Genomic DNA, 27,302 nt, shown 5'->3' with positions numbered 1-27,302 from the left:
AACCACTCCTGGTACCAAGATGTATTAGTTAGGGTTCTCTAGAGAAACAGAATCAACAGGGAACACTTGCAAATATAAAATTTATAAAAGTGTCTCACGTGACCGTAGGAACGCAGAGTCCAAAATCCACAGGGCAGGCTGCGAAGCTGATGACTCCAATGGATGGCCTGGATGAACTCCACAGGAGAGGCTCGCCAGCCAAAGCAGGAATGCAACTTATCTCCTCTGAGTCCTCCTTAAAAGGCTTCCCATGATTGCATTTAGCATCACTAATTGCAGAAGACACTCCCCTTTGGCTGATCACAAATGGAATCAGCTGTGGATGTAGCTAACGTGATCATAACCTAATCCTATGAAATGTCCTCATTGCAACAGACAGGCCAGTGCTTACCCAATCAGACGAACAGGTACCACAACATGGCCAAGTTGACACCTGTCCCTAACCATGACACACACCATGCAATCCACCCAAAATATGCCATCAATGGTTCACAGTATCATTATATATTTATGCATTCAGCACCACAACCATTTTTAGAACACAGACTACTACTCCAGAAATAGAAAGAAAAAGAAAAAAAGAAAATCCCAAACATCCCATACCCCTTACTTTTCCCTCTGCCTCACCACTAGTATTGCGCTCTACCCAATTTTAAGATTAAAATAGAGGTAGGTTAACTATGACAGTTTATTTTCAGATATAGATATAGATATAGCTATATCAGTGGAGCAGAATAACACATTTAGAAGATCCATACAAACACTAGAAACTGGCTTTTTTTTTTTTTTTGCAATATAGTTGCACAATCATTATCAAAGACCAGGCACTGAAAAGAAATATCTGTATAATGAATTAGTAGTCACAGTCATTTTATAAATCCTAATATCTCAGTTACACCTTGTTCTGGTTTGAAACAGTTATGTACCCCCAGAGAAGTCATGCTCTTCTAATCCAATCTTGTGGAGAAGACTTACTGCTAAGCGCAACTCCTTTAATTCCATGGAGATGTGACCCACCCAATTGTGGGTGGGACATCTTGATTAGGTTGTTCCCATGGAGATGCGACCCCACCCATTCAAGGTGGGTCATAATCCTTTTACTAGAGCCCTGTGTAAAGAAAATAAAAGACAGAAAACATAAAGAGAGCTCAGAGTCGACAGAGCAGAGATGAAACTAAGACACAGATGTTTGGAGATGCTGAGCTAAAAGATGAAACCCAGAGGCTGCCTAGAAGAAGCTAAGTGAGGAGCAACAGACACTTAAGGTTAAAGTCACAGGAAACACAAGTTTTTGAAACCAGAAGCTGGGAGAGAAGGACAGCAGACATTGTCACATGCCTTCCCACATGACAGAGAAACCCCAGATGCCATCAGCCTTTCTTCAGAGTCAAGGTATCTCTCTCTGGATGTCTTAGTTGAGCATATTAATGGTCTTAGGACTATAAATTTGGAACTTAAATTATCTTTTAAAAAGCCAATCCATTTCTGGTATATTGCCTTCCAGCAGCTTTAGAAAACTGAAACACATCTCCCTCTCATTTGATCTTTCTCTCAATCTTCAGGGAAATCTGGGCAATGACCATTTTAACTTCTTTGTGCTGGAAAGGGGTGCTGATCTTCTGAGGTAACGGGATGAAACCGTTTGATGGTCTTGGAGAACCTGGCATCAATGGCTTCAGGCCTATCTGGCCTAGGATACTTCTAAAGGCCTTAGGTTTCTGAAAATTAAACTTACTAAGAAAAACCTTCATAGAGACTTAGATAGAGCCTGGGATTTTCAGGAATACTGTTTGCTAGGGCCTGACATACCATGGCAGGCTGCAACATCTGGCTAAAGGTTGCATAAGAGTAACCCTCATGACTCTGTTTGAAATCTCTTAGCCACTGAAATTCTACTTTGTTCCATTTCTTTTCCCTTTTTTGTCAAGAAGGCATTCTCAATCCCATGGTGCAGTCCAGGCTCATCCCTGGGAGACGTGTCCCATTCTGCCAGAGAGACTCAGACCCCTGAGATACATATCCCACATACAGGGGTAGGTGTGAGTTTATTTGCAGAGTGGCTTTAAAAAGAGAGGCCACACCTCTCTCTCCAGCCAACACAGCAAGCAGACTCACCACCCTCCCCCTGTCTACGTGGGACATGACTACCAGGGGTGTGGATCTTCCTGGCAGTGTGGGACAGAAATCCCAGAATGAGCTGAGATTCAGCATCAAGGGATTGAGAAAAACTCTAGAATGAGCTGAGACCCAGCATCAAGGGATTGAGAAAAACTTCTCAACCAAAAGGGGGAAGAGTGAAATGAGACAAAGTGTCAATGGCTGAGAGATGCCAAACAGAGTCCAGAGGTTATCTTGGAAGTTATTCTTATGCATTAAGTAGATATCACCTTGTTATCCAAGATGTAATGGAGAGGCTGGAGGGAACTACCTGAAAATGTAGAGCTGTGTTCCAGTAGCCATGTTTCTTGACAATGATTGTATAATGATATAGCTTACACAATGTGACTGTGTGATTGTGAAAACCTTGTGTCTGATGCTCCTTTTATCTACCTTGTCAACAGATGAGCAAAACATATGGAATAAAAATAAATAATAGGGGGAACAAATGTTAAAATAAATTTAGTTGAAATGTTAGTGATCAATGAAAGGGAGGGGTAAGGGGTATGGTATGTAAAATTTATTTTTCTGTTTTTGTTATATTTTTCTGTTTTATTTCTTTTTCTGAATTGATGCTAATGTTCTGGGAAATGATCATGATAATGAATATGCAACTATGTGATGATATTGTGAATTGCTGAGTGTATGTGTTGGGAATGTTTGTGTTTCTTGTAATTTTTTTAATTAATAAAAACTTAATTAATTAATTAAAAAAAGAGAGGCCACAGGTTAGTGTGATACCCCAATATATTCCAGAGTAATTTGGGCAGTGAATAAAGAAGGTCCCTTTGCAAGGTCCCTGTGGGGCACTGGGGAGAAAAGAGGAAATATTCAACTTCCCCATTTTGAGAATTTATGATATTCTCACAAACAGTGGGGACAACCAAATCAATAGGCTGAGCCCTCAATCTTGGAGTTCACCCCTATGGAACTTATTCCTGCAAAGGATAGGCCAAGCCTACTTAAAATTAAACCTAAGACTCACCCCCCAGAGAACCTTTGTTGCTCAGATATAGCCTCTCTCTCTCTAAGCCAACTTGGCAGGGGAACTCACTTCCCTCCCCCACTATGTAGGACATAACTCCCAGGGGTGTAAATCTCCCTGGTAAGTTGGGACAGAAATGCCAGGATGAGCTGGGACCCAGAATTAAGGGATTGAGAAAGCCTTCTTGATCAAAAGGGGGAGGGGGGAAATGAGACAAAATAAAGTTTCAGTGGCTGAGAGAGTTCAAAAAGAGTCAAGAGGGGGGACTTCCTGGAAGATGGCGGCTTAGTAAGACGCGCGGATCTTAGTTTCTTCCCCAGGACAGCTACTAGGGGAGTAGAAACGATACAGAAAGTGCCCAAAGCCACAACAGAGATAAAAAAGACAGCGTACCCCATCCTGGAACAGCTGGTTGGCTGAGAGAAGCAGCTCGGGTGAGAACGCCGAGGCGCGCGGGCCTCACCGGGCGGGGCGGGAAGCGGCCGGAGTTACTCCCTTCCCCCTTCCCGGGCCGGCTGTGAGAATTGGAGAGGCAGTCCCCTGAAACCAAGGCGGCTGGCGCCCACACCACGCACAGCCCCCCGGACCAACTGAGAGAATTGGATCGGAAAGCCCCAGGCCGCGGAGAACGGTGACGTGTGGGGGAGGCCCCATCCAAACCCGTGACTCCTGGGGAACGTGCACTCTCTCGGGCGGGCCGCTGCCGCTGGCGCCCTCCCGCCACGCTGGTCGCCCAGGGCCGACTAGGAAATTCGGACGGGCTCTTTCCCGGGCTGCGGCGACCAGCAACCCTCCCTGCGTTCGGACCCCGGGCCGGCTCAAGCCACTTTGGCTAGCGAACCCCCCGGACGGCGAGAGTTTTCCAAAGTTTAAGGTCCCACAGCACCTTTTACTGGTGGGACCCGCAGACAAACGTGTGCCACGAGCGCCACCTACTGGGCACGATAAGAAAAACAGAACCCAGAGATTTCACAGAAAAATCTTCCAAACTTTTGGATCCAATACCCAGGGAAATCTGTCTAAATGCGCAGACGCCAACAGAAGATAACGGATCACGCTCAAATAATTGAAAATATGGCCCAGTCAAAGGAACAAACCAATAGTTCAAATGAGATACAGGAGCTGAGACAACTAATGCTAAATATACGAACAGAAATGGAAAACCTCTTCAAAAACGAAATCGATAAATTGAGGGAGGACATGAAGAAGACATGGGCTGAATAAAAAGAAGAAATAGAAAAACTGAAAAAACAAATCACAGAACTTATGGAAGTGAAGGACAAAGTAGAAAAGATAGAAAAAACAATGGATACCTACAATGATAGATTCAAAGAGAAGATAGAATTAGTGACTTGGAGGATGGAACATCTGAATTCCAAAAAGAAACAGAAACTATAGGGAAAAGAATGGAAAAATTTGAACAGGGTATCAAGGAACTCAAGGACAATATGAACCGCACAAATATACGTGTTGTGGGTGTCCCAGAAGGAGAAGAGAAGGGAAAAGGAGGAGAAAAACTAATGGAAGAAATTTTCACTGAAAATTTCCCAACTCTTATGAAAGACCTAAAATTACAGATCCAAGAAGTGCAGCGCACCCCAAAGAGATTAGACCCAAATAGGCGTTCTCCAAGACACTTACTAGTTAGAATGTCAGAGGTCAAAGAGAAAGAGAGGATCTTGAAAGCAGCAAGAGAAAAACAATCCATCACATACAAGGGAAACCCAATAAGACTATGTGTAGATTTCTCAGCAGAAACCATGGAGGCTAGAAGACAGTGGGATGATATATTTAAATTACTAAAAGAGAAAAACTGCCAACCAAGACTCCTATATCCAGCAAAATTGTCCTTCAAAAATGAGGGAGAAATTAAAACATTCTCAGACAAAAAGTCACTGAAAGAATTTGTGACCAAGAGACCAGCTCTGCAAGAAATACTAAAGGGAGCACTAGAGTCAGATACAAAAAGACAGAAGAGAGAGATATGGAAAAGAGTGTAGAAAGAAGGAAAATCAGATATGATATATATAATACAAAAGGCAAAATGGCAGAGGAAAATATTATCCAAACAGCAATAACACTAAATGTTAATGGACTGAATTCCCCAATCAAAAGACATAGATTGGCAGAATGGATTAAAAAACAGGATCCTTCTATATGCTGTCTACAGGAAACACATCTTAGACCCAAAGATAAACATAGGTTGAAAGTGAAAGGTTGGGAAAAGATATTTCATGCAAATAACAACCAGAAAAGAGCAGGAGTGGCTATACTAATATCCAACAAGTTAGACTTCAAATGTAAAACAGTTAAAAGAGACAAAGAAGGACACTATATACTAATAAAAGGAACAATTAAACAAGAAGACATAACAATCATAAATATTTATGCACCGAACCAGAATGCCCCAAAATACGTGAGGAATACACTGCAAACACTGAAAAGGGAAATAGACACAAATACCATAATAGTTGGAGACTTCAATTCCCCACTCTCATCAATGGACAGAACATCTAGACACAGGATCAATAAAGAAATAGAGAATCTGAATATTACTATAAAGGAGCTAGACTTAACAGACATTTATAGGACATTACATCCCACAACAGCAGGATACACCTTTTTCTCAAGTGCTCATGGATCATTCTCAAAGATAGACCATATGCTGGGTCACAAAGCAAGTCTTAACAAATTTAAAAAGATTGAAATCATACACAACACTTTCTCGAATCATAAAGGAATGAAGTTGGAAATCAATAATAGGCGGAATGCCAGAAAATTCACAAGTACATGGAGGCTCAACAACACACTCTTAAACAACGAGTGGGTCAAAGAAGAAATTGCAAGAGAAATTAGTAAATACCTCGAGGCAAATGAAAATGAAAACACAACATATCAAAACTTATGGGATGCAGCAAAGGCAGTGCTAAGAGGGAAATTTATTGCCCTAAATGCCTATATCAGAAAAGAAGAAAAGGCAAAAATGCAAGAATTAACTGTTCAATTGGAAGAACTGGAGAAAGAACAGCAAACTAATACCAAAGCAAGCAAAAGGAAAGAAATAACAAAGATCAGAGCAGAAATAAATGAAATTGAAAATATGAAAACAGTAGAGAAAATCAATAAGACCAGAAGTTGGTTCTATGAGAAAATCAATAAGATTGATGGGCCCCCATCAAGATTGACAAAAAGAAGAAGAGAGAGGATGCAAATAAATAAGATCAGAAATGGAAGAGGAGACATAACTACTGACCTCACAGAAATAAAGGAGGTAATAACAGGATACTATGAACAACTTTACGCTAATAAATACAACAATTTAGAGGAAATGGACGGGTTCCTGGAAAGACATGAACAACCAACTTTGACTCAAGAAGACATAGATGACCTCAACAAACCAATCACAAGTAAAGAAATTGAATTAGTCATTCAAAAGCTTCCTAGAAAGAAAAGTCCAGGACCAGATGGCTTCACATGTGAATTCTATCAAACATTCCAGAAAGAATTAGTACCACCTCTCCTCAAACTCTTCAAAAAAATCGAAGTGGAGGGAAAACTACCTAATTCATTCTATGAAGCCAACATCACCCTCATACCAAAACCAGGCAAAGATATTACAAAAAAAGAAAACTACAGACCAATCTCTCTAATGAATATAGATGCAAAAATCCTCAATAAAATTCTAGCAAATCGTATCCAACAACACATTAAAAGAATTATACATCATGACCAAGTAGGATTCATCCCAGGTATGCAAGGATGGTTCAACATAAGAAAATCAATTAATGTAATACACCATATCAACAAATCAAAGCAGAAAAATCACATGATCATCTCAATTGATGCAGAGAAGGCATTTGACAAGATTCAACATCCTTTCCTGTTGAAAACACTTCAAAAGATAGGAATACAAGGGAACTTCCTTAAAATGATAGAGGGAATATATGAAAAACCCACAGCTAATATCATCCTCAATGGGGAAAAATTGAAAACTTTCCCCCTAAGATCAGGAACAAGACAAGGATGTCCACTATCACCACTATTATTCAACATTGTGTTGGAGGTTCTAGCCAGAGCAATTAGACAAGAAAAAGAAATACAAGGCATCAAAATTGGAAAGGAAGAAGTAAAACTATCACTGTTTGCAGACGATATGATACTATACGTCAAAAACCCAGAAAAATCCACAACAAAACTACTAGAGCTAATAAATGAGTACAGCAAAGTAGCAGGTTACAAGATCAACATTCAAAAATCTGTAGCATTTCTATACACTAGCAATGAACAAGCTGAGGGGGAAATCAAGAAACGAATCCCATTTACAACTGCAACTAAAAGAATAAAATACCTAGGAATAAATTTAACAAAAGAGACAAAAAACCTATATAAAGAAAACTACAAAAAACTGCTAAAAGAAATCACAGAAGACCTAAATAGATGGAAGGGCATACCGTGTTCATGGATTGGAAGACTAAATATAGTTAAGATGTCAATCCTACCTAAATTGATTTACAGATTCAATCCAATACCAATCAAAATCCCAACAACTTATTTTTCAGAAATAGAAAAACCAATAAGCAAATTTATCTGGAAGGGCAGGGTGCCCCGAATTGCTAAAAGCATCTTGAGGAAAAAAAACGAAGCTGGAGGTCTCGCACTGCCTGACTTTAAGGCATATTATGAAGCCACAGTGGTCAAAACAGCATGGTATTGGCATAAAGATAGATATATCGACCAATGGAATCGAATAGAGTGCTCAGATATAGACCCTCTCATCTATGGACATTTGATCTTTGATAAGGCAGTCAAGCCAACTCACCTGGGACAGAGCAGTCTCTTCAATAAATGGTGCCTAGAGAACTGGATATCCATAAGCAAAAGAATGAAAGAAGACCCATATCTCACACCCTATACAAAAGTTAACTCAAAATGGATCAAAGATCTAAACATTAGGTCTAAGACCATAAAACAGATAGAGGAAAATGTTGGGAGATATCTTATGGATCTTACAACTGGAGGTGGTTTTATGGACCTTAAACCTAAAGCAAGAGCACTGAAGAAGGAAATAAATAAATGGGAACTCCTCAAAATTAAACACTTTTGTGCATCAAAGAACTTCATCAAGAAAGTAGAAAGACAGCCTTCACAATGGGAGACAATATTTGGAAATGATATATCAGATAAAGGTCTAGTATCCAGAATTTATAAAGAGATTGTTCACCTCAACAACAAAAAGACAGCCAACCCAATTACAAAATGGGAAAAAGACTTAAACAGACACCTATCAGAAGAGGAAATACAAATGGCCAAAAGGCACATGAAGAGATGCTCAATGTCCCTGGCCATTAGAGAAATGCAAATCAAAACTACAATGAGATATCATCTCACACCCACCAGAATGGCCATTATCAACAAAACAGAAAATGACAAGTGCTGGAGAGGATGCGGAGAAAGAGGCACACTTATCCACTGTTGGTGGGAATGTCAAATGGTGCAACCACTGTGGAAGGCAGTTTGGCGGTTCCTCAAAAAGCTGAATATAGAATTGCCATACGACCCAGCAATACCATTGCTGGGAATATACTCAAAGGACTTAAGGGCAAAGACACAAACGGACATTTGCACACCAATGTTTATAGCAGCGTTATTTACAATTGCAAAGAGATGGAAACAGCCGAAATCTCCATCAACAGAAGAGTGGCTAAACAAACTGTGGTATATACATACGATGGAATACTATGCAGCTTTAAGACAGGATAAACTTATGAAGCATGTAATAACATGGATGGACCTAGAGAACATTATGCTGAGTGAGTCTAGCCAAAAACTAAAGGACAAATACTGTATGGTCCCACTGATGTGAACAGACATTCGAGAATAAATTTGGAATATGTCATTGGTAACAGAGTCCAGCAGGAGGTAGAAACAGGGTAAGATAATGGGCAATTGGAGTTGAAGTGATACAGACGGTGTAACAGGACTAGATACAAAAACTCAAAAATGGACAGCACAATAATACCTAATCGTAAAGTAATCATGTTAAAACACTGAATGAAGCTGCATCTGAGCTATAGGTTTTTGTTTTGCTTTGTTTTGTTTTGTTTTGATTTTACTATTATTACTTTTATTTTTTTCTCTATATTAACATTCTATATCTTTTTTGGTTATGTTGCTAGTTCTTCTAAACCAATGCATATGTACTAAGAAATGATGATCATGCATCTATGTGATGATGTTAAGAATTAATGATTGCATATGTAGAATGGTATGATCTCTAAATGTTGGGTTAATTTCTTTTTTTCCGTTAATTAAAAAAAAAAAAGATAAGGGATAATTGGAGCTGAAGGGATACAGACTGTACAACGGGACTGGATATAAAAACTCAGAAATGGACAGCACAATACTACCCAATTGTAATGCAATTATGTTAAAATACTGAATGAAGCTGCATGTGAGGTATAGGTTTTTTTTGTTTTTGTTTTTGTTTTTGTTTTTTTTCTTTCTATTATTGTTTTAATTCTTATTCTGCTGTCTTTCTATTTCTTTTTCTAAATCGATGCAAATGTACTAAGAAATGATGAATATGCAACTATGTGATGTTATTAAGAATTACTGATTGTACATGTAGATTGGAATGATTTCTAATTGTTTTGTTAATTCTTTTTTTAATTAATAAAAAAAAAAAGTCAAAAAAAAAAAAAGAGTCAAGAGGTTATCCTGGACATATATCTTATGCATTATATAGATATCCCTTTTTAGTTTATGGTGTATTGGAGTGGCTAGAGGGAAGTACCTGAAAATGATGAGCTGTGTTCCAAGTAGCCTTGATTCTTGAAGACAATTGTATAAAAATATAACTTTTACAATGTGACTGTGGAATTGTGAAAACCTTGTGTCTATTGTTCCTTTTATCCAGGATATGGATGGATGAGGAAATATATATATGGATAAAAAATTAATAAATAATATGGGGGACAAAGATTAAAATAAATTGGGTGGATGGAAATACTAGTGGTCAATGAGAGGAAGGGCTAAGGGGCATGTTATGTGTGAGTTTTTTCTTTTCCTTTTTTATTTCTTTTTCTGGAGTGATGCAAATATTCTTAAAAATGATCATGGTACTGAATATACAATGATGCGATGATATTGTGAGCCACTGATTATACACCATGTACAGAATGTTTGTGTGTGAAGATTCATCAATAAAAATATTTTTTAAAAAATAGAGAGGTCACATTTTAGCTCCAAGAGGCTCTCTGGGGGTGACTGTTAGGCATATTTACATGCAGGCCTAAATTTGCCATTGCAGTAACAAGTTTCATAAGGGCAAGCCTCAAGATCAGTGGTGTGGCTTGTTAAATTGGGAGTTCCTAATGCCTGAGAGCATATCAGGAATTCCAGGTGGAGAAGTTTAATTAGTCCCTGTCATGTTAAAGTTCATGTGTCAACTTGGCCAGATGGTGGTGTCCAGTCGTCTGGTCGGGCAAGTGCTGGCCTGTCTGTTGCCATGAGGACATTTCATGGACTTAAATCATGATTATGTCAATGGCATCTAGAGCTGATTGTATTTGTAATCAGCCTAGGGGGGTGTCTTCTGCAATGAGTGACACTTAATCTAATCACCAGAAGGCTTTTAAGGGGGAGTCAGAAGAGACAGTCACTCTTGCTGTTTCAGCTGGCAAGCCTCCCATATGGAGTTCATCCAGACCCTCAATCAGAGTCACCAGCTTCACAGCCTGCCCCATGGATTTTGGACACTTCCATTCCCACAGCTGTCCAGGAAGCCTCTTCTGAGAGTTCACTGAGGAACATCAGAGTTGCCAACTTGTGGCCTGCCCTACAGACCTTGGACTCTATATTCCCATGGTTACATAAGACCCTTTAAAAATTTTCTATCTACGGATATCTCCTGCTGATTCTGTCTCTCTAGAGAACTCTAGCTAATACCGTACCTAAAGGGGACTTTGCAAATACTTTTATTTTCTGCCCAAAATACTGTGAAATGTACCCAGGTATTACATTATTCTTGTACAGAATAATAACATCGCATCCATATTCTTGGTTTCATATAATTAGGTTGTTTAAATAAACTGACCATACAGGTTATATTAGATAGTGTGCTACAGAAAATTTAAATTTTGGACCAAATAAACATCTTTTCCTTTGATCTCACACTGAAGTTGAAGTTTTAAAATAAAGAGAATATCATCCTTTACTCTGTATTCTAATTTACCTTAGTCCTAACCAGATCAGCCTCATTCATATCTCTAATTGGACTCTGATCTCTTTTTCATTATCTTTAACAGTTGCTGTATGGAGTAATGCTGACTTACAAAACTGTAGAACTATAACTCTGAGGCTCAGATGTCACACACATACCCAATGTTCCAGGGAATTACCTGGTCATACACAAAGAATACAGTATCTCAGAATTTAGAAATCCAGTTAAAACTAAGGAGTGAATGCTTTCAGAGCTTACAATTTAGGAACCTTTACAATAAGCCTTATTTGAACATTCTCTCCAATCTCTGCCCACGTTCTATCCCCTGATAACCTATGTGCATGAATTCAATTCTCAGAGTTTGTTCATTATAGTTAGTTTATTTAGTGACACTATATATTATTTGTCCTTTTGTTTTGGGCTTATTTCACTCAATATAATATCCTCAAGATTCATTCACTTAGTTGCACGCATATGACTTAAATTCCTTCCTGAAGCCACTCATTATCCATTATATGCATACACCATGGTTCTCCCTTCCATTCATCAATCAATGTACCCCCTTAGGCTACCTCATCCATTGCAAATTGTGAATATAATGCTGTCATAAACACTAGTATGCAAATGCCTATTCGTGTCTCAGGATAAGCTTTACTTTCAATTAAGAAATACTTTAACACATCAATCACGAAATACAAATTGCATTTCAGGTTTCTTGTCCTGATAAAGAAGACAGCAAGGAAACAATTAGTTAATATGGTGTTTTAGTTTTTTAATCCTTCCCGAAATGCAATATACCAGAAATGGGTTGGCTTTTATAAAGGGAATTTATTAAGTCACAAGTTTACAGGTCTAAGCTCATAAAAATGTCCAAATTAAGGCATCCAGAGAAAGATAACTTTACGCAAGAAAGGCCAATATAGGAAGGCATATGGCTGGCATCTGCTGGTCCTTTGGCTTCTCATTTCAAACAACTTCCTGGGACAGGGGGTGGGGGGGTGCTTTTTCTTTCTGTATCTCCAAACGTCTTTTTCTGTGTTCACTTTGACACTTTTTCCAAAATGGTTCCCTCTTAAAGGATGCCTGTAAGGAACCCACATTGAATTGGGGGTGACACATCTCCATGGAAACCACCTAATCAGAAGGTCTCACCCACAATTGGGAGGGTCACATCCCCATGGAAACAACTTAATCAAAACAATCCCACCCAATGACATTGAATCAGAATTTTAAAAAAACATGGCTTTTCTGGGTTACACATCAGTTTGAATCTGGCACACAAGGCATCTCAAAGCATCTGTTAAGAGATATATTAGGGCAGTGTTATATAGAATACCACCTACTGCAGATGATTCCAGATCACAGAATAATTTTGTTGATATCTTTTATTCTTTCCTTTCATCTTCTATATTCGTCTGTTGCCCAGTGCTGTCTCTTTCATTCATATTCCTTACTTCAATCTTTCTTTCTTCTCTTTTTCCCAAGTTCTTATCATCTTACGCCTGAATAATTATGATATTCTCTTAGTGCAATAGATCTAACCTCAGTCTGAGGACCATGCATGTATGTGATAAAGTTTCTCAAGTAAAGGGAAAAAAGAAAAAATAAAGAACAAAAACCTTTAATAAAACCCAGTTTATTTGATTTTAAAGTTCTATCCTTGAAGCTAAGGGCATGTCCTTCCTATTAATTTGATGGTAAAATTCCATTCTTCATGAAATAATAGGGATAGTATATTATACGATAATTTACTTTTTTGTTGCTATTGATGTTGACTATTCTTTAGCAAATTAAAAAGCTGCCAACCATATGATAGTCTCCATGTTTTACTTTTAGGAATTTTACTGATCTGTGAAATTCAAATTCTCCAAAACACTGTTATAACTGATTTCCGTGAGCCTGGTTATTTCCTTCTAAACTCACCATTGGTTACATTTCAAGGATGCTCTGCCTATAACCCAAGACCAAACCACTTCTTGCGCAAAAACCTTCCATAGCTCTTCACTGCAGTCAACATGCATTCTAATACCTACAGCAGCCTCCACAATCTGGTCCTGTTTTGCCTGTCCACCTGGTCTAATCAAGCAAGTGACTTCACTGTCTCACACATGTACTTTCAGCTCTCAACTTCAAGCTTTTGATCATGTTCTTACTCACTTTCAAAAAAAAAAAAATCACTCTTTCCTCAATTTAAATATGCCTAGCTAAGATTCTATTTATCCAAACAAGTATTTAACTTGTTTGGTTATTCTAGTTGCCTGCTAGAACCAAATTTCCTGAATTCCTTTTTGTGCTGAGCAGACCATTTTTCTTACTAATCTTATTGTCTTGACTACATCCAGTAGTCTTCTCAAGTAGCTGCTTGAGCCAGTTTGAAACTATTAAGTACCCCAGAAAAGCCATGTTTTAGTCCTGACCCAGTCTTGTGGGGATATCCATTTCTTTTAATTATGATTCAACACTGTAGGACAGATACTTTTGATTAGATTATCTCAGTAGGGACGTGGCGTGCCCAAATGTGGGTGTGACCTTTTGATTAGATGGAGATGTGACTCCACCCATTCAATGTAGGTCTTGATTGATTAATTTACTGGGGCCCTTTAAAAATGAAACATTTTGGAGAGAGCTCAGAGCTGACATAGATGCAGACACTTTGAGAACAGTTGCTTTGGCATCAACACAAGATCCAGACTTCAGAGATCCAGCACCCAGCAGACATCACCATATGCCTTCCCATGAGATACTAAGCAGGCCAGAACACAGAGTTGTGTCCCAGAGGAGATAAGTAAGGGCCCACAGACACCAAGTGAGGGACCCCCACAGGAAACAGAGGGTCAAAGCAACAGAGCGCAGGAGAAAGAGACCAACAGATGCCAGCCACATGCCTTGCCAGCTGATAGAGGTGTTCCAGATGGCATCAGCTTTTCTTGAGTGAAGATAACCTCTTGTTGGTGCCTTCATTTGGACATTTTCACAGTCTTAGAGCTGTAAACTTGGAACTTAATAAATTCCCTTTATAAGAGCCATTCTTTCTGGTACATTGATTTTAGAGCTTTAGCAAACCAATACATTGCTTTTAAGAGGATATTAATAGAAATTTGAACTATGAAAGGCAAAGTCAGATTTTTTTAATCTGACTATTCATGTATCCATTATTTCAATTTTTAAAGAGTATCTAGAAATCCTAGATTTGAGTTTACCACAAACATATCAGCCTTGCAGATAGATTCATTGGCACTGATAAAGATGCCCACAACTTCTTGTTATGAATATTTTAGGACAAATTGAAACTTAATTCAACTGTCTGATGGCTATATTTGAGCCAAATATAATTTGAATTATATTCACTTACATTTCTCATCATTTCTACTCAAACTCCTTCAACCTCCTCTTCATTGACAGAGTACTAAACACACATTTCAAAGTTAAAGTCAATAGTCAATGTAATTGTGTCTGTTCAGAGTACAGTGATGTAGAACAATATCTATGAAAGTTTATACTGGCTCCTAATTGCCAATCTAAACTCGTTTAATACCTAAACTCATTCAATATGCAAGATTTTGATAAAGCATTGAGAGAGCTTAAAATTGTGGGAAGTGTATGGTCACATACTATTTGAGTAGAAGTGTCCATTAAAAATTAATTTTAGAAGAGTTACTCTATCTGTGTTGCTACTTGTCTACAGGTAGTGATACATGGATCTGGAGCATAGCAGAAACAGCTCTAAATTGGTAGTCAGAAAAGCTAGATTTTAGTATTCACACACTCACACCCTATGGTACTGCAAATTTGGCAATTTTTCTTTCTCTTTGAATTTCAGTTTCTTCATTTGTAAACAGGGGGAAATTAAATATCCTTTAAAGAGTTGTTTGAGGGTTAAATGAGGAAATATGTGAGAAAAATATTTGTAATATGATTATGTTACTATAGGGAAATCTCAGATTGAACAATGCTCCATTATGCGTTGCTCAAATATTGTGACTGTAAACCAAAAGACAAAAAGACAGAGGTGAGGGGAAAGGTAAGCCGTCTTCAGTCAAAATCCCTAATCTGTACTAAAACAAATGAGAAAACACACCATGCATACCTTTAAAAACCTGCAACTAACAGTAATATTTCAAGTGACAAGAACATAATATTTTTATTGCACAAGTTTCTGTTTATTGCCAATAACAAAATACTATTTCTTATTCCATGAAGTTTGACTGACGAGTTCAATTCTCTTTGGTTAATTCAAAATGAACTTAACAAATGATCATGCATTATGTCATATCATAAAATTAAAGATATTTATGCAGAGTTTTTAAAAATCCCATAATACAAAAAGCCATCATAACACGATGATAAGGTCAGAAGTAGGTTGAGGGGTGAATAAGAGCGGAGGAAGTGGAGATGGTAATCATATACTTCTCTTTTAAGAAGTCCCACTGAGAAAGGATGGAGGAAGCTGTGGTGGAATTGAAGGAAAGACCACTGAGACAAGAAGGAGGGATGGAAAATGGAATATGGAGGCACTTGAGTTCAAAGTGAGTAGAAAAAAGTGTGTCGGGGGATGGAGACAATAGGAACAAGTTTAAAAATTAAATTATACGTTAGTGTGTTACAAATTTAAAAATTAAATTATACGTTAGTGTGAGATGAGGCAGGATAAAGGGGATGTGGAGCTCCAGAATGAAGGATGGTGTTATAATTTTAAATAAATAGGGGGTGGGTGATGGTGGTACAGGGGCAGAATTCTCACCTGCCATGCCGGAGACCCAGGTTCAATTCCCAGTGCCTGCCCATGCAAACAAATAAAATAAATAAATAGGATGGTCAGAGTGAATCTCATTGGGACAGTAACATTTGAGCAAAGACTTAGAGAAATGAAGGTATTCATTTTGTGGATATTTAGGCTTTTCAGTTGGCAGGAACTGACAGCATAAAGTCTCTAAGGTGGGAGCATGCTGGGATGCTTGAAGAACATCAAAGAAAACAGAGTGAGGGAGAAAGAAGTAGAAGATGAGGTCAGTGAGAAATGGAGTGGGGGGAGGAAGATCATGTAGGATCTTGTAGACCATTGAAAGACCTTGCCTATTACTCTGAGAAAAATAGAGAGCCACTGGACAGTTGTGAGAAGTAGAGTGACATTATCTGACATATTTTTAAAGCATCAAACTAACTGTTACTTTGAAAATAGATCAAAGGAGGGTGCCAGTTATCTATTGCTATGTAATCAAATTTCCCCCAAATTTAGCAGGTTAAAACAACATTTAGAATCTCAGTTTCTATGGATCAGGAATTTGGAGGCAGCTAAGCTGGATCGTTCTGGCTCAGAGTCTCTCATGAAGTCACAGTAAAGATGTCCCCTAGAGCTGAGGTCATCTCAAGGCTCTATTGGAGCTGGAGGATTCATTTCCAAGATGACTGATTCACGTGGCTATTGACCAAAGGTTTCAGTTCTATATTGGCTGTCAGCAGAAGGTCTCAGTTGCTTGCCATGTGGGTCTCTCCATAGGGTGACTTGAGTGCCCTCACAACATAGCAGGTGGTTTCCCCCAGAGAAAGTAACCCAAGAGAAAAAAAAAGTTTAAAGCCACAATATTTTTTATGACCCAGCATTCAGAAGGTGCACACTTCACTTTCTCCTTGTTCTTCTCATTAGAAGAAAGTCTTTAAATCCAGGTCACACTCAAGGAAATGGGAATTAGGCTCCACCTTTTAAAGAAATAATCAGTTTGTCAATTATTTTAAACTATACAGAGGGCAAAGGACAGTTGGGAGGCTAAGGAAGTGATGCAGGTGAAAGATGACAGTGGGAGGATCAGGCAATGAAGATATAAAGAATTGGTTTGATTTTTATATATATATTTGAAGATAGAGCTTGCAGGACTTACTGAGGGATAGAAAGGATGAAGGATATATGAGAATGAGAAAAACCCAGAATCAACTACAAGTTGCATGGCCTGAGCAACCAGAAGAATGGAGATACCATCAACTGAGATAGACATCAACTTTGGGCTTAACAGCAGCAGTTCAATTATGGATATATAAAGTACAAAATATGTATTAGACACAAAATGAGAAATGTCACTTAAGCAGGTGAATATCTGAGTATGGAGTTCAGAAAAGAAGCTGGGGAGGAGATATAAATTTGGGAATTGTTGGCATAAATGGTATTTAAAGCATGAGCATAGATTAAATTACCCAGATAGAGAGGATTTGGCCATGGACTGAGCCCTGGGGCCCTCAGACAATTAGAAGAGAGAGGGGAATAAATAAAGAATAGAAACCAGCAAAAGAGACCAAGAGAGAGTAACTAATAAGATAGGATGCAATCAACAAAGTACAGTGTCCTGAGAGAAAGTAAAATTGTGTATTAAGGGGAAAGGAATAATTGACTGACTGCATCATAAGCTACTGATAAGCCAGGGAGAATGAGGACTAAGACTTGACCAGGGGATTTAGCAAGAAACAGTTCATTAATAACCTGGTCACTATAATTTCTGTAGAGTAGTGGGAACAAAAGCCTGAATGGAGTAGGTTTAAGAGAGAATTGAAGGAGAACAGTTTATGTTTACCATTTGAAGACTCAAAGTAAGAGTTCAGATGGAGGCTAATACATTCTCATTTTAATCCATAATTAAATCTTGACTTAGCAAAGAATATAAAGGTTCAGAGATTTCACATAACCTCTTCAAGTTGTAGATTTGATGAGAATAGTTTTCTTGCTCATCTTCTTTATCTTGATCAAATAAATCTTCATCAATTAAAGATGCGTAACATCCTGTTGATAACTTTTATGTGGGTCAAGCTCAACAGAATACCTTTGCTTTGTTTCTAGACTTAAAAAGTGTAAGCTGACTGCCTCTTTGTAAATTTTCTATTTCCTTTTACAAGCATACCTTGTTTTATTGCACTTTTGCCATATTGCATTTTTTTACAAATTGAAAGTTTGTGGCAACCCTGTGTCAAGCAAGTTTGGCACCAGTTTTCCAACAGCATGTGCTCACTCCTTGTCACTGTATCAAATTTTAATTAAGTTATGTTGTTTTAGTTTGTAAACTGCCAGAATGCAATATGCCAGAAATGGAATAGCTTTTAAAAAGGGAATTTATTAAGTTGCAAGTTTATAGATCTAAGGCCTTGAAAATTTCCAAATTAAGGTAACCAGAGAAAAATTCCCTAACTCCAAAGAAAGGGCCCATGAAGTTTGGGGTTTCTCTCTAAGGTGGGAGGACACATGGCCACCTCTGCTAGTTTTCTCTTTTCATTTCGCAAGGCTTCCCCAGGAGCATTTTCCTTCTGCATCTTCAAAGTCTCTGACTGTGTGGGTTCTGTTGGCACTTTCCAAAATGGTTCCCTCTTAAAGGGCTCCAGTAAGCAACCCCACCTTGAACGGGTAAAGACACATCTCCATGGAACCCATCTAAATAAAAGTTACCACACACAATTGGGTGAGTCACATCTCCATGGAAATAATAAAAAAGATCCCACCCAGCCATACTGAATGAGGATTAAAGAGCATGGCTTTTCTGGGATACATGACAGTTTCAAATCAGCACATATGCACATTGTTTTTGAGATATAATACTATTATACATTTAATAGACTACCATACAATGCAACCATAAATATGCACTGGAAACTAAAAAATTCATGTAACTCATTTATTGCAATATTTGCTTTATTGTGGTGGTCTAACCAAACCTGCTATATCTTTGACTTAAGCTTATACTTCTCAGTTTTCTTTTTTCTTGAATTCCAATTTTATACATTCTATCTTTAACATGAACTTGAGTTGCTCTCACCTCCAATAACCTAAAGAATTAAAATATAAACATAGTTGTTTTCATAGCATTTATATGTAGATATATTTGCTTAAAAATGTGAATTAAATTGTTTAAAAAACTGAAAAGTTAAATTGTTTCTCATATGTTCCAAGAGCTTATTTTTTTAATATGCAAAATTATTTCTTAAAAGTAAAAGAAACAATTAATGGAATTAATTTTTTAATCACAATTATTTAAAGTTGATAGTTTGATTTTTGAAAATTAGTATCATTAAATATTTTAGAAAAAGAAAACCATTCCCAGTTCCAAAACTTAATGTTCATGTACTTGCAAATATGGTATCATGCTTAATGCATATTATCTCTAGATACAATTATGTACAAATTTAAGAATAAAATGAATTGTTTATTACTACACAATATTCCTAGCAACCACATGTCGCAATTGAGAATATCTCACTAATTCATGAGTACCTCCAAAACCATACACTGGAACTCAAAGTGAAGCAAGGAAATGACATTAGGGCCTCCCCCGTATGTGGGATATGACTCCCAGGGTTGTAAATTTCCCATGAGACCTTACTCCCAGCAATGAGCCTGGCCTTGGCATCATGAGATTGAAAAGTCTTCTTGACCAAAAGGGGAAAGAGAAATGAAACAAAACAAAGTTTCAGTGCCTGAGAGATTTCAAATAGAGTTGAGAGGTCATACTGGAGGCTATTCTTATGTATTATATAGAGATCCCTTTTCAGTTTTTGGCGTTTTGGAGTAGCTAGAGGGAAATGCCTGAAACCACCGAACCATAATCCAGTAGCCTTGATTCTTGAAGATGAATGTATAACCATATAACTTTTACAGTGTGACCATGTGATGTGAAAACCTTGTGACAGACACTCCTTTTTTCCAGCCTATGGACAGATGAGTAAGAAAACAAAGACAATAAAATAAATACACATATACATAAATAATAGGGAGGATAAGAAATATGGGATGTTTAGGTGTTCTTTTTTACTTTTCTATTTTGTTATTGTTTTTGGAGTAATGAAAATGTTAAAAAATAATTGTGATGTTGAATGCACAACTATATAATGATATTATGATCCACTGATTGTATACTTTAGATGATTATATGGTATGTGAATATATCTCAACAAAACTTCATTTCAATAAAAATGATATTAGACCCTGTGGGATCTACTGCATCCATGCTATCTGACAGTAAAGATTTAATAAATTCATCCATCTTCAACATGTACACCACACAACCTTCATAGCATACAGATATAGTTGCATTTCATTTCAAGGACATAGGCTAAGAAAAGTAGAGAACTTTAGCCCAGAGACTGAACAATGGTAGTCTTGAGGGTGGATTTATTGTAATTGAGTTTTACTACAGCACTTTATCTCATCCCTCCCCATCCAAGAGAGAGCAATAAAAAGAATCAGAAACACCCTGCTTTGTTGCAATTGTGGTCATTTACTCCCTACAATCTGTTGGATGAAAACCAGACCCATCTGCTATCAGGACCCAATCACCAAAGAATAGGAGAAGCTCTAAGAGCCAGGACAAGTTGAACAGCTGAAGACTCACTTTCAGGTAGTAATGAAAGAAGTATGACTAATATCTGAGTATTATTGGACCATTGCATTTGATAGAGAATAAAGGGCATGCAAAAGCCTTTGAATGCCCTGTCTCTCTTAGTATTCTAAAATTCCTATCTTTGCAATTAAAAGAATCAGAGTAAGCTCTAGTCTAAAAAGGAAAATCATCTCTAGTTTTAGCAGACATATGTTTCCTACTTAAGGATCTGTTAATTTTATTTTTAAATCCTTTGTCCTATTTAATTTGGCCTTAATTTCTTTTAATTCCTAGAGATGACTTAATTTATGTAGCTGTAGTATAGCTTCAGTAATTTTCATTCATGGAAGGAAATTCGGTAGGTTTGGGTAAATTCTCATTTGTGGATATAGTAATGCAGAATTTTTTAAACATTTAAAATATAAAATTTGGGGGGGGGGGGACTTCTTTTTCTTTTTTTTAAGTAGTTGCAGTATTCCATATTCAATTCTATGAAAGGTTAAGTCCTCCATTGGATACATGATAAAAGTGATCCCAGATGCAGTTTTTATTTCACTAAACACAACCTGAAAATGTACATGCTCTTTCATATGGGAACAAAATTCAATTATAAAGAACCAGAAAATGCAATCTGAGATCAATAGCCTATTACGGTGCCAGCATGAAGGATAATTTCAGCTCAATTTAATCTACTGAAATATGTGGTTATATACTATTTAGTTGCTTGCACATTCTTATATGAGAAGTGACATGCATTTAGTTAACTTTATGGGAATAAAAAGGGTATTTGTAAAATTGAGTAGTGTTCAAAAGTGTAATAGAAAATTCAAAATCAACAAGCTAACACTGAGGCCAAAAAATGGATTATTTCTGTAAGATATATAGATGCTCTCTAAAAAATATAATTGGAATTTTAATATTCAGTAGTCTCATTTTAATGAACATTTTATTTTTTAAAAGTTGATTGGCAAGAAGTAAAAAACAGAAATGCATTAGGCCTCTGAGCTGGAAATTAATTTTAAAATGCATATTTCAATTTCATAGATTTTTTAAGTTAGGAGGCGTGTATAGATTATGTAATACTTCTTTGATTTCATGGATGAACACAAAGGTCCAAAGAGATTGGGTGACTTGCTTTGAGGCCTACCCTAGCTGTACCCCACCCCATGGCTCTCAAGACTCCCCCCACAACCCTGTGCCCAGCAACTCCCATACCTGGACATCAGCTTAGGGCCCCACCAGCACCTAGCCCTAAGCCCTGCCCCACCACCACAGTGCTGCATCCCACACCACAGCCCATGTCCTGACCCATGCCCATCCTACAAATACAAAACCTTAGACTAATGAAGGAAATCAACTTCCAAAGTAACTGCATCAATATAATTACATGCATCGAAAGTAAGAGAAAATCACTAAGCAAATCAAAATGCAGACAGATATAGCCCAGCCTAATGAACAAATTAAAACACCAGAGAAGACAGACTTTGTAACAACTAATCAGAGATGCTCATACAACTGTACTAAATAAATTCAAAGGGTTGGCAAATGACATAATGGAGATCAAGAAGACATTAGAAAAGCATAATAAGACTAAGGTTAGACTATTCCTCAGCACCATGGAGGTGAGAAGGCAGTGATATGACATGTTTAAGATCCTAAGAGAGAAAAACTTCCAGCCAATAATTTAGCCAAATTGTCCTTCAAAAGTTAGGGAGAGATTTAAATTTTCACAGACAAATGCTGAAAGAATCTTTCAACAACAGACTGGCCCTACAATAAATACTAAAGGGAGTTCTGTCAACTGAAAAAAGAAATACAGAACAGGAGGGCACAGAACTGAAGAGTACCAGCAAGGGTAACTTAAAGGATAGAAAGAGAAAGAGGGAAAAGAATATATAGATCTGCCACATAAAATCCAAAGGACAAGATGGCAGATTCAAGAATGCCTCTACAGTGATAACTTCAAATGTTAAAGGACTAAACTCACCAATAAAAAGATATACATTGGCAGAATGGATCAAGAAACATGATCCACCTATATGTTGCTTATAAGAGACTCATCATGGCCTGAAGGATACAATAGATTGAAAGTGAAATGATGGAAAAAGATGTTCCATGTAAGCTATAATCAAAAGAAGGCAGGAGTAGCTATATACAAATATCAGAAAAAACGGACCTTAAGTGTAAAGATGTCATAAGAGAAAAAGAAGACTACTACATATTAATAAAAGGGACAGTTCACCAAGAAGAAATAACAATCAGAAATATTTATGTTCTCAAACAAGGAGCTCCAAAGTACATAAAGCAAATACTGGCAAAACTGAAATAAGCAATAGTGTTTCAACAATAATAGTACACGACTTCAAAACACCACTCTCCACTATAGATAGAACAACCAGAGGATCAACAAGGAAATAGAGAACCTAAAACAATGTGATTATACCTAACAGATATATATAGATCATTACACTGCAAAATATGAGGATATACGTTCTTCTCTAGTGCACATAGGATATTCTCCAGGATAAATCATATGCTAGGACACAAAACAGTTTTCAAAGCATTTTCTCTGATCACAAATAGAATGAAGCTGGGAATCAATAACCACCAAAGAACCAGAACCTTCACAAATATATGAAGAATAAACATGCACTCTTAAAGTGGGTCAAAGAAGAAAAATTCTAGAGGTAATGGTAACTATGTGCTGATAAATGAAAATGAGAATATGACATGTCAGAATTTAAGAGATGTGGCAAAGGCAGTACTGAGAGGAAAATTTATTGCCCTAAATACCTATAATAACAAAGAAGAAAGAGCAAAAATCGAATACTTAACTGCTCATCTGGAGGAATTTGAAAAAGAATAACAAACTAAACTCAAAGCAAATAGAAGAGAAATAGCAAAGATTAAAGCTGAATTAAATCAGTTGAAGAACAAAAGAACAATAGAAAGAATTTATAAAACCAAAAGTTGGTTATTTGAGAAAATCAGTCAAATCAATGGATCCCTAACTAGGCTGGCAAAGAAAAAAAGGGAGAGGTTGCAAATAAACAAAAATCAGAAACAAGAGGGGTGTTGTTACCATGGTCCCTAAAAAAATTTTTTAAAAAAATCATAAGATGATATTATGAACAACTAACTACATGCCAACAAACTAGACAACTTAAATGAAATGAACAAATTTCTGGAAACACACAAACTACCGGTACTGACTCAAGGAGAAATAGGAGATCTCAACAAACCAATCACAAGTAAAGAGATTCAATCAATCATCAAAAATCTTCCTACAAAGAAAATCCCAGGGCCAGAGGGTTTCACAGATGAATTTCATCAAACATTTTACAAAAAGAACTAACCCTACCAATCCTGCTCAAACTCAAAAAAATTGAGGGAAAAGGAGCACACCAAATTCATTCCAAGAAGCTTACATCAGTTTAATACCAAAATGGGGTAAAGACACTGTAAGAAAGGAAAGCTACTGGCCAATCTCCCTGATGAATACAGATGCAAAAATTCTCAAGAAAATACTAGCAAACTGAATCTAATGACATATTAAAGAATTTTAAAAATTATACATCATGACCAAGTGGGGTTTATACAGGAATGCAAAGGTGGTCCAACACACCAAAATCAATCAATGTAATATAGCACATCCAAAATCAATCAATGTAATATAGCACATTAACAAAATGAAAGGGAAAATCACATGATCATCTCATTATGATAACTTCCTCATTATAATAAAGGTCATCTATGAAAAACCCATTACCAGCTTCATACTTAATGGTGAGAGACTGAAATTCTTCCCCCTAAGATTGGGAATGAGACAAGGATACAATCTGTCAACACTGTTATTCAACATTGTACTAGCAGTTCTAGCAAGAGCAATCAGGCAGGAAAAAGAAATGAAAGGCATTAAAATTGGAAAAGAAGAAATAAAACTTTTATTATTTGCCTATGACATGATACGATACTTGGAAAATACTTAGAAATCTACAACAAAGTTACTTTAGCTAACAAAAAAATTCAGCAAGGTAGCAGGTTATGAAATCAATGTACAAAGTCAGTAATGTTTCTATACAAAGAACTGACCTAACTGAGGACTCAATTAAGAAAAAAATTCCATTCAAAATAGCAACTAAAAGAGTCAAAGATATAGGAATGAACTTAACTAGGGATATAAAGGACTTGTACACAGAGAATTACATAATATTCTTTAAATAAATTAAATAAGATCTAAAGAGGTGGAAAGATAGTCTATGCTCATGAATAGGAAGATTAATGTAGTTAAGATTTCAATTCTACCCAAATTGATCTACAGATTAAACATAGCTCCAATCAAAATTCCAACAATCTACTTTGAAGACTTGGAAAAGTGAGCTATCAAATTCATCTGGAAGGGAAAGAGACCTCAAATTGCTAAACACATCCTAAAAAGAAGAATGAAGTGGGAGGATTAATACTCCCAATTTTAAAGCTTATTATAAAGCCATGTGGTCAAAACAGCATAATACTGGCATAAAGATAGAAGTAAAGACCAATGTAATCAAATCAAGAGCACAGAAATAGACCACCAAATCTATGGTAAACTGGTCTTCGACAAGGCCCCCAAATCCACTGAACTGGGACAAAATAGTCTTTTCAATAAATGGGCATGGGAGAATTGGATAGCCAAAAGAATGAAAGAGGACCCCTATCTTACATCCTACACAAAAATTGACTCAAAGTGGATCAAACACCTAAATATAAGAACTACCACCATAAAGCTTCTAGAAGAAAATGTAGGGAAGCATCTTCAAGACCCAGTAATAAAAGGTAGCTTCCTAAGCTTTATACCCAAAGCACAAGCAACAAAAGACAAAATAGATAAATGGGAACTCTTCAAAATCAAATGCTTTTGTGCCTCAAAAGACTTTGTCAAAAAGGTGAAGAGGCAGCTAACTCAATGGGAGAAAATATTTGAAAATCACACATTGGATAAAGGTTTGATATTCTTTATGTATACATAAAGAAATCATACAACTCAACAACAAAAGAACAACCCAATTATAAAATGGGGTAAAGATATGAATAGACATTTTTCTGAAAAGCAAATGCAGATGGCTAAAAAGCACATGAACAGATGTTCATTTTCATTAGCTATAAGGGAAATGCAGATAAAAACTACAACAAGATACTACCTCACATTTATAAGAATGGCTGCTATTAAGCAAACAGGAAGCTACAAATGTTGGAGAAAATGTGGAGAATTGGGACACTTATACACTGCTGGTGGGAATGTATAATAGTACAGTCAGTGCTTATGGAAGACAGTTTGGTGGTTCCTTAGAAAACTAAATATCGAGATGCCCTGACTCGGCGATAACACTATTCGGTATATACCCAAAAGAGTTGAAAGGAGTGACACAAACAGAGATTTGCACACCAATGTTCATAACAGCAGTATTCACAATCACCAAAAGATGGAAACAATCCAAATGTCCATCAACAGATGAGTGGACTAACAAAATGTGGTATATACATACAATGGAATATTAATGCAGCATTAAGACAAAATTAAGTTCTGAAGCATATGACAAGGTGGATGAACCTTGAGGACATACTGCTGAGTGAAATAATCCAGACACAAAAAGGACTGATACTGTATGACTTCACTTTTATTACCTTGGTAAAGGTAAAATTAGAGGCTTATACTACAGAATATAGGAGACCTAGAGCTATACGGAAGCTAAAGATGGATGAACAATTAGCCAATGAGGATAGACTTAAATGAAAGGGAATGGATAGAAAAGAGGCAGTTCATTACTGGGTCTATAAGTAATGGTGCCACACTGAAGGTGACCATGATTGAAAGGGGTTGTATAGAGCTATGTATCCCACTTATTATAACCACAAATATAAATAAGCTCATGCATGAACTATTTCAAAAGTATGAATCTTGTAGAAAGAGTTTATAATACTGGGGTACAAGGAGAAAACTACTATTGCATGCTATGTTGAATCACAGCAGTACCACGGGTATATTATGGGGGAGGAGGGAAGGAGGACAACAGTGAAGGGGAGTGTTTTGGTTTGGTTTGCAATATACCAGAAACAGAATGGCTTTTAAAAGGGGGAATTTAATAAGTTGCAAGTTTACAGTTCTAAGCCCGAGATAATGTTCCAATTACAACAAGTCTATAGAAATGTCCAATCAAAAGTATCCAGGGAAAGATACCTTGGTTCAAAAAGGCCAATGAAGTTCAGGGTTTCTCCCTCAAGTGGAAGGGCACATGGTGAACAAAGTCAGAGTTTCTCATCTGGAAAGGCATGTGGTGAACACAGTCAGCGTTCCTCTCTCATCTGGAAGGGCACATGGCGAACCAGGGCGTCATCTGCTAGCTTCTTCTCCTGGCTTCCTGTTTCATGAAGCTCCCCAGGAGGCATTTTTCTTCTTCATCTCCAAAGGTTGTTGGCTGGTGGACTCTGCTTCTCATGGCTATGTCATTCTGCTCTGCTCTCTCTGAATCTCTTTTATTCTCCAAAATATTTCCTTTTTTATAGGACTCCAGAAACTAATCAAGACCCACCCAAATGGGTGGAGACATGT

The 27,302-nt window shown here is 37.1% G+C and overlaps 2 long non-coding RNA genes across 12 annotated transcripts in view; one reads left to right on the top strand and one right to left on the bottom strand.

The window, feature by feature from the left end:
- The window catches only part of LOC143677849 (uncharacterized), an 88,967-nt gene extending 85,465 nt beyond the window's left edge, over positions 1-3,502 (bottom strand). The window contains exon 1 of one of the 2 annotated variants that reach the window (XR_013172949.1): positions 899-3,502. This is a non-coding gene — a long non-coding RNA (uncharacterized LOC143677849). The remainder of the gene's footprint in view (positions 1-898) is intronic. The other variant, XR_013172948.1, reaches the window with a different exon arrangement.
- Positions 1,085-27,302, top strand: part of LOC143677848 (uncharacterized) — a 191,730-nt gene continuing 165,512 nt past the window's right edge. For 5 of the 10 annotated variants that reach the window (XR_013172947.1, XR_013172946.1, XR_013172939.1 and 2 more), the window contains exons 1-2: positions 1,087-1,392; positions 15,783-15,889. This is a non-coding gene — a long non-coding RNA (uncharacterized LOC143677848). Of the gene's footprint in view, positions 1,393-15,782; positions 15,890-27,302 lie in introns of all 10 variants that reach the window. The other 5 variants (XR_013172941.1, XR_013172937.1, XR_013172942.1 and 2 more) reach the window with 3 other exon arrangements.

This window comes from Tamandua tetradactyla, chromosome 3 (genome assembly GCF_023851605.1).
Source record: "Tamandua tetradactyla isolate mTamTet1 chromosome 3, mTamTet1.pri, whole genome shotgun sequence".
In the NCBI taxonomy this organism is placed as follows: Eukaryota; Metazoa; Chordata; class Mammalia; order Pilosa; family Myrmecophagidae; genus Tamandua; species Tamandua tetradactyla.
The sequence above is the reverse complement of the archived record's forward strand: the minus strand, read 5'-3'. Positions and strand labels throughout refer to the sequence as shown.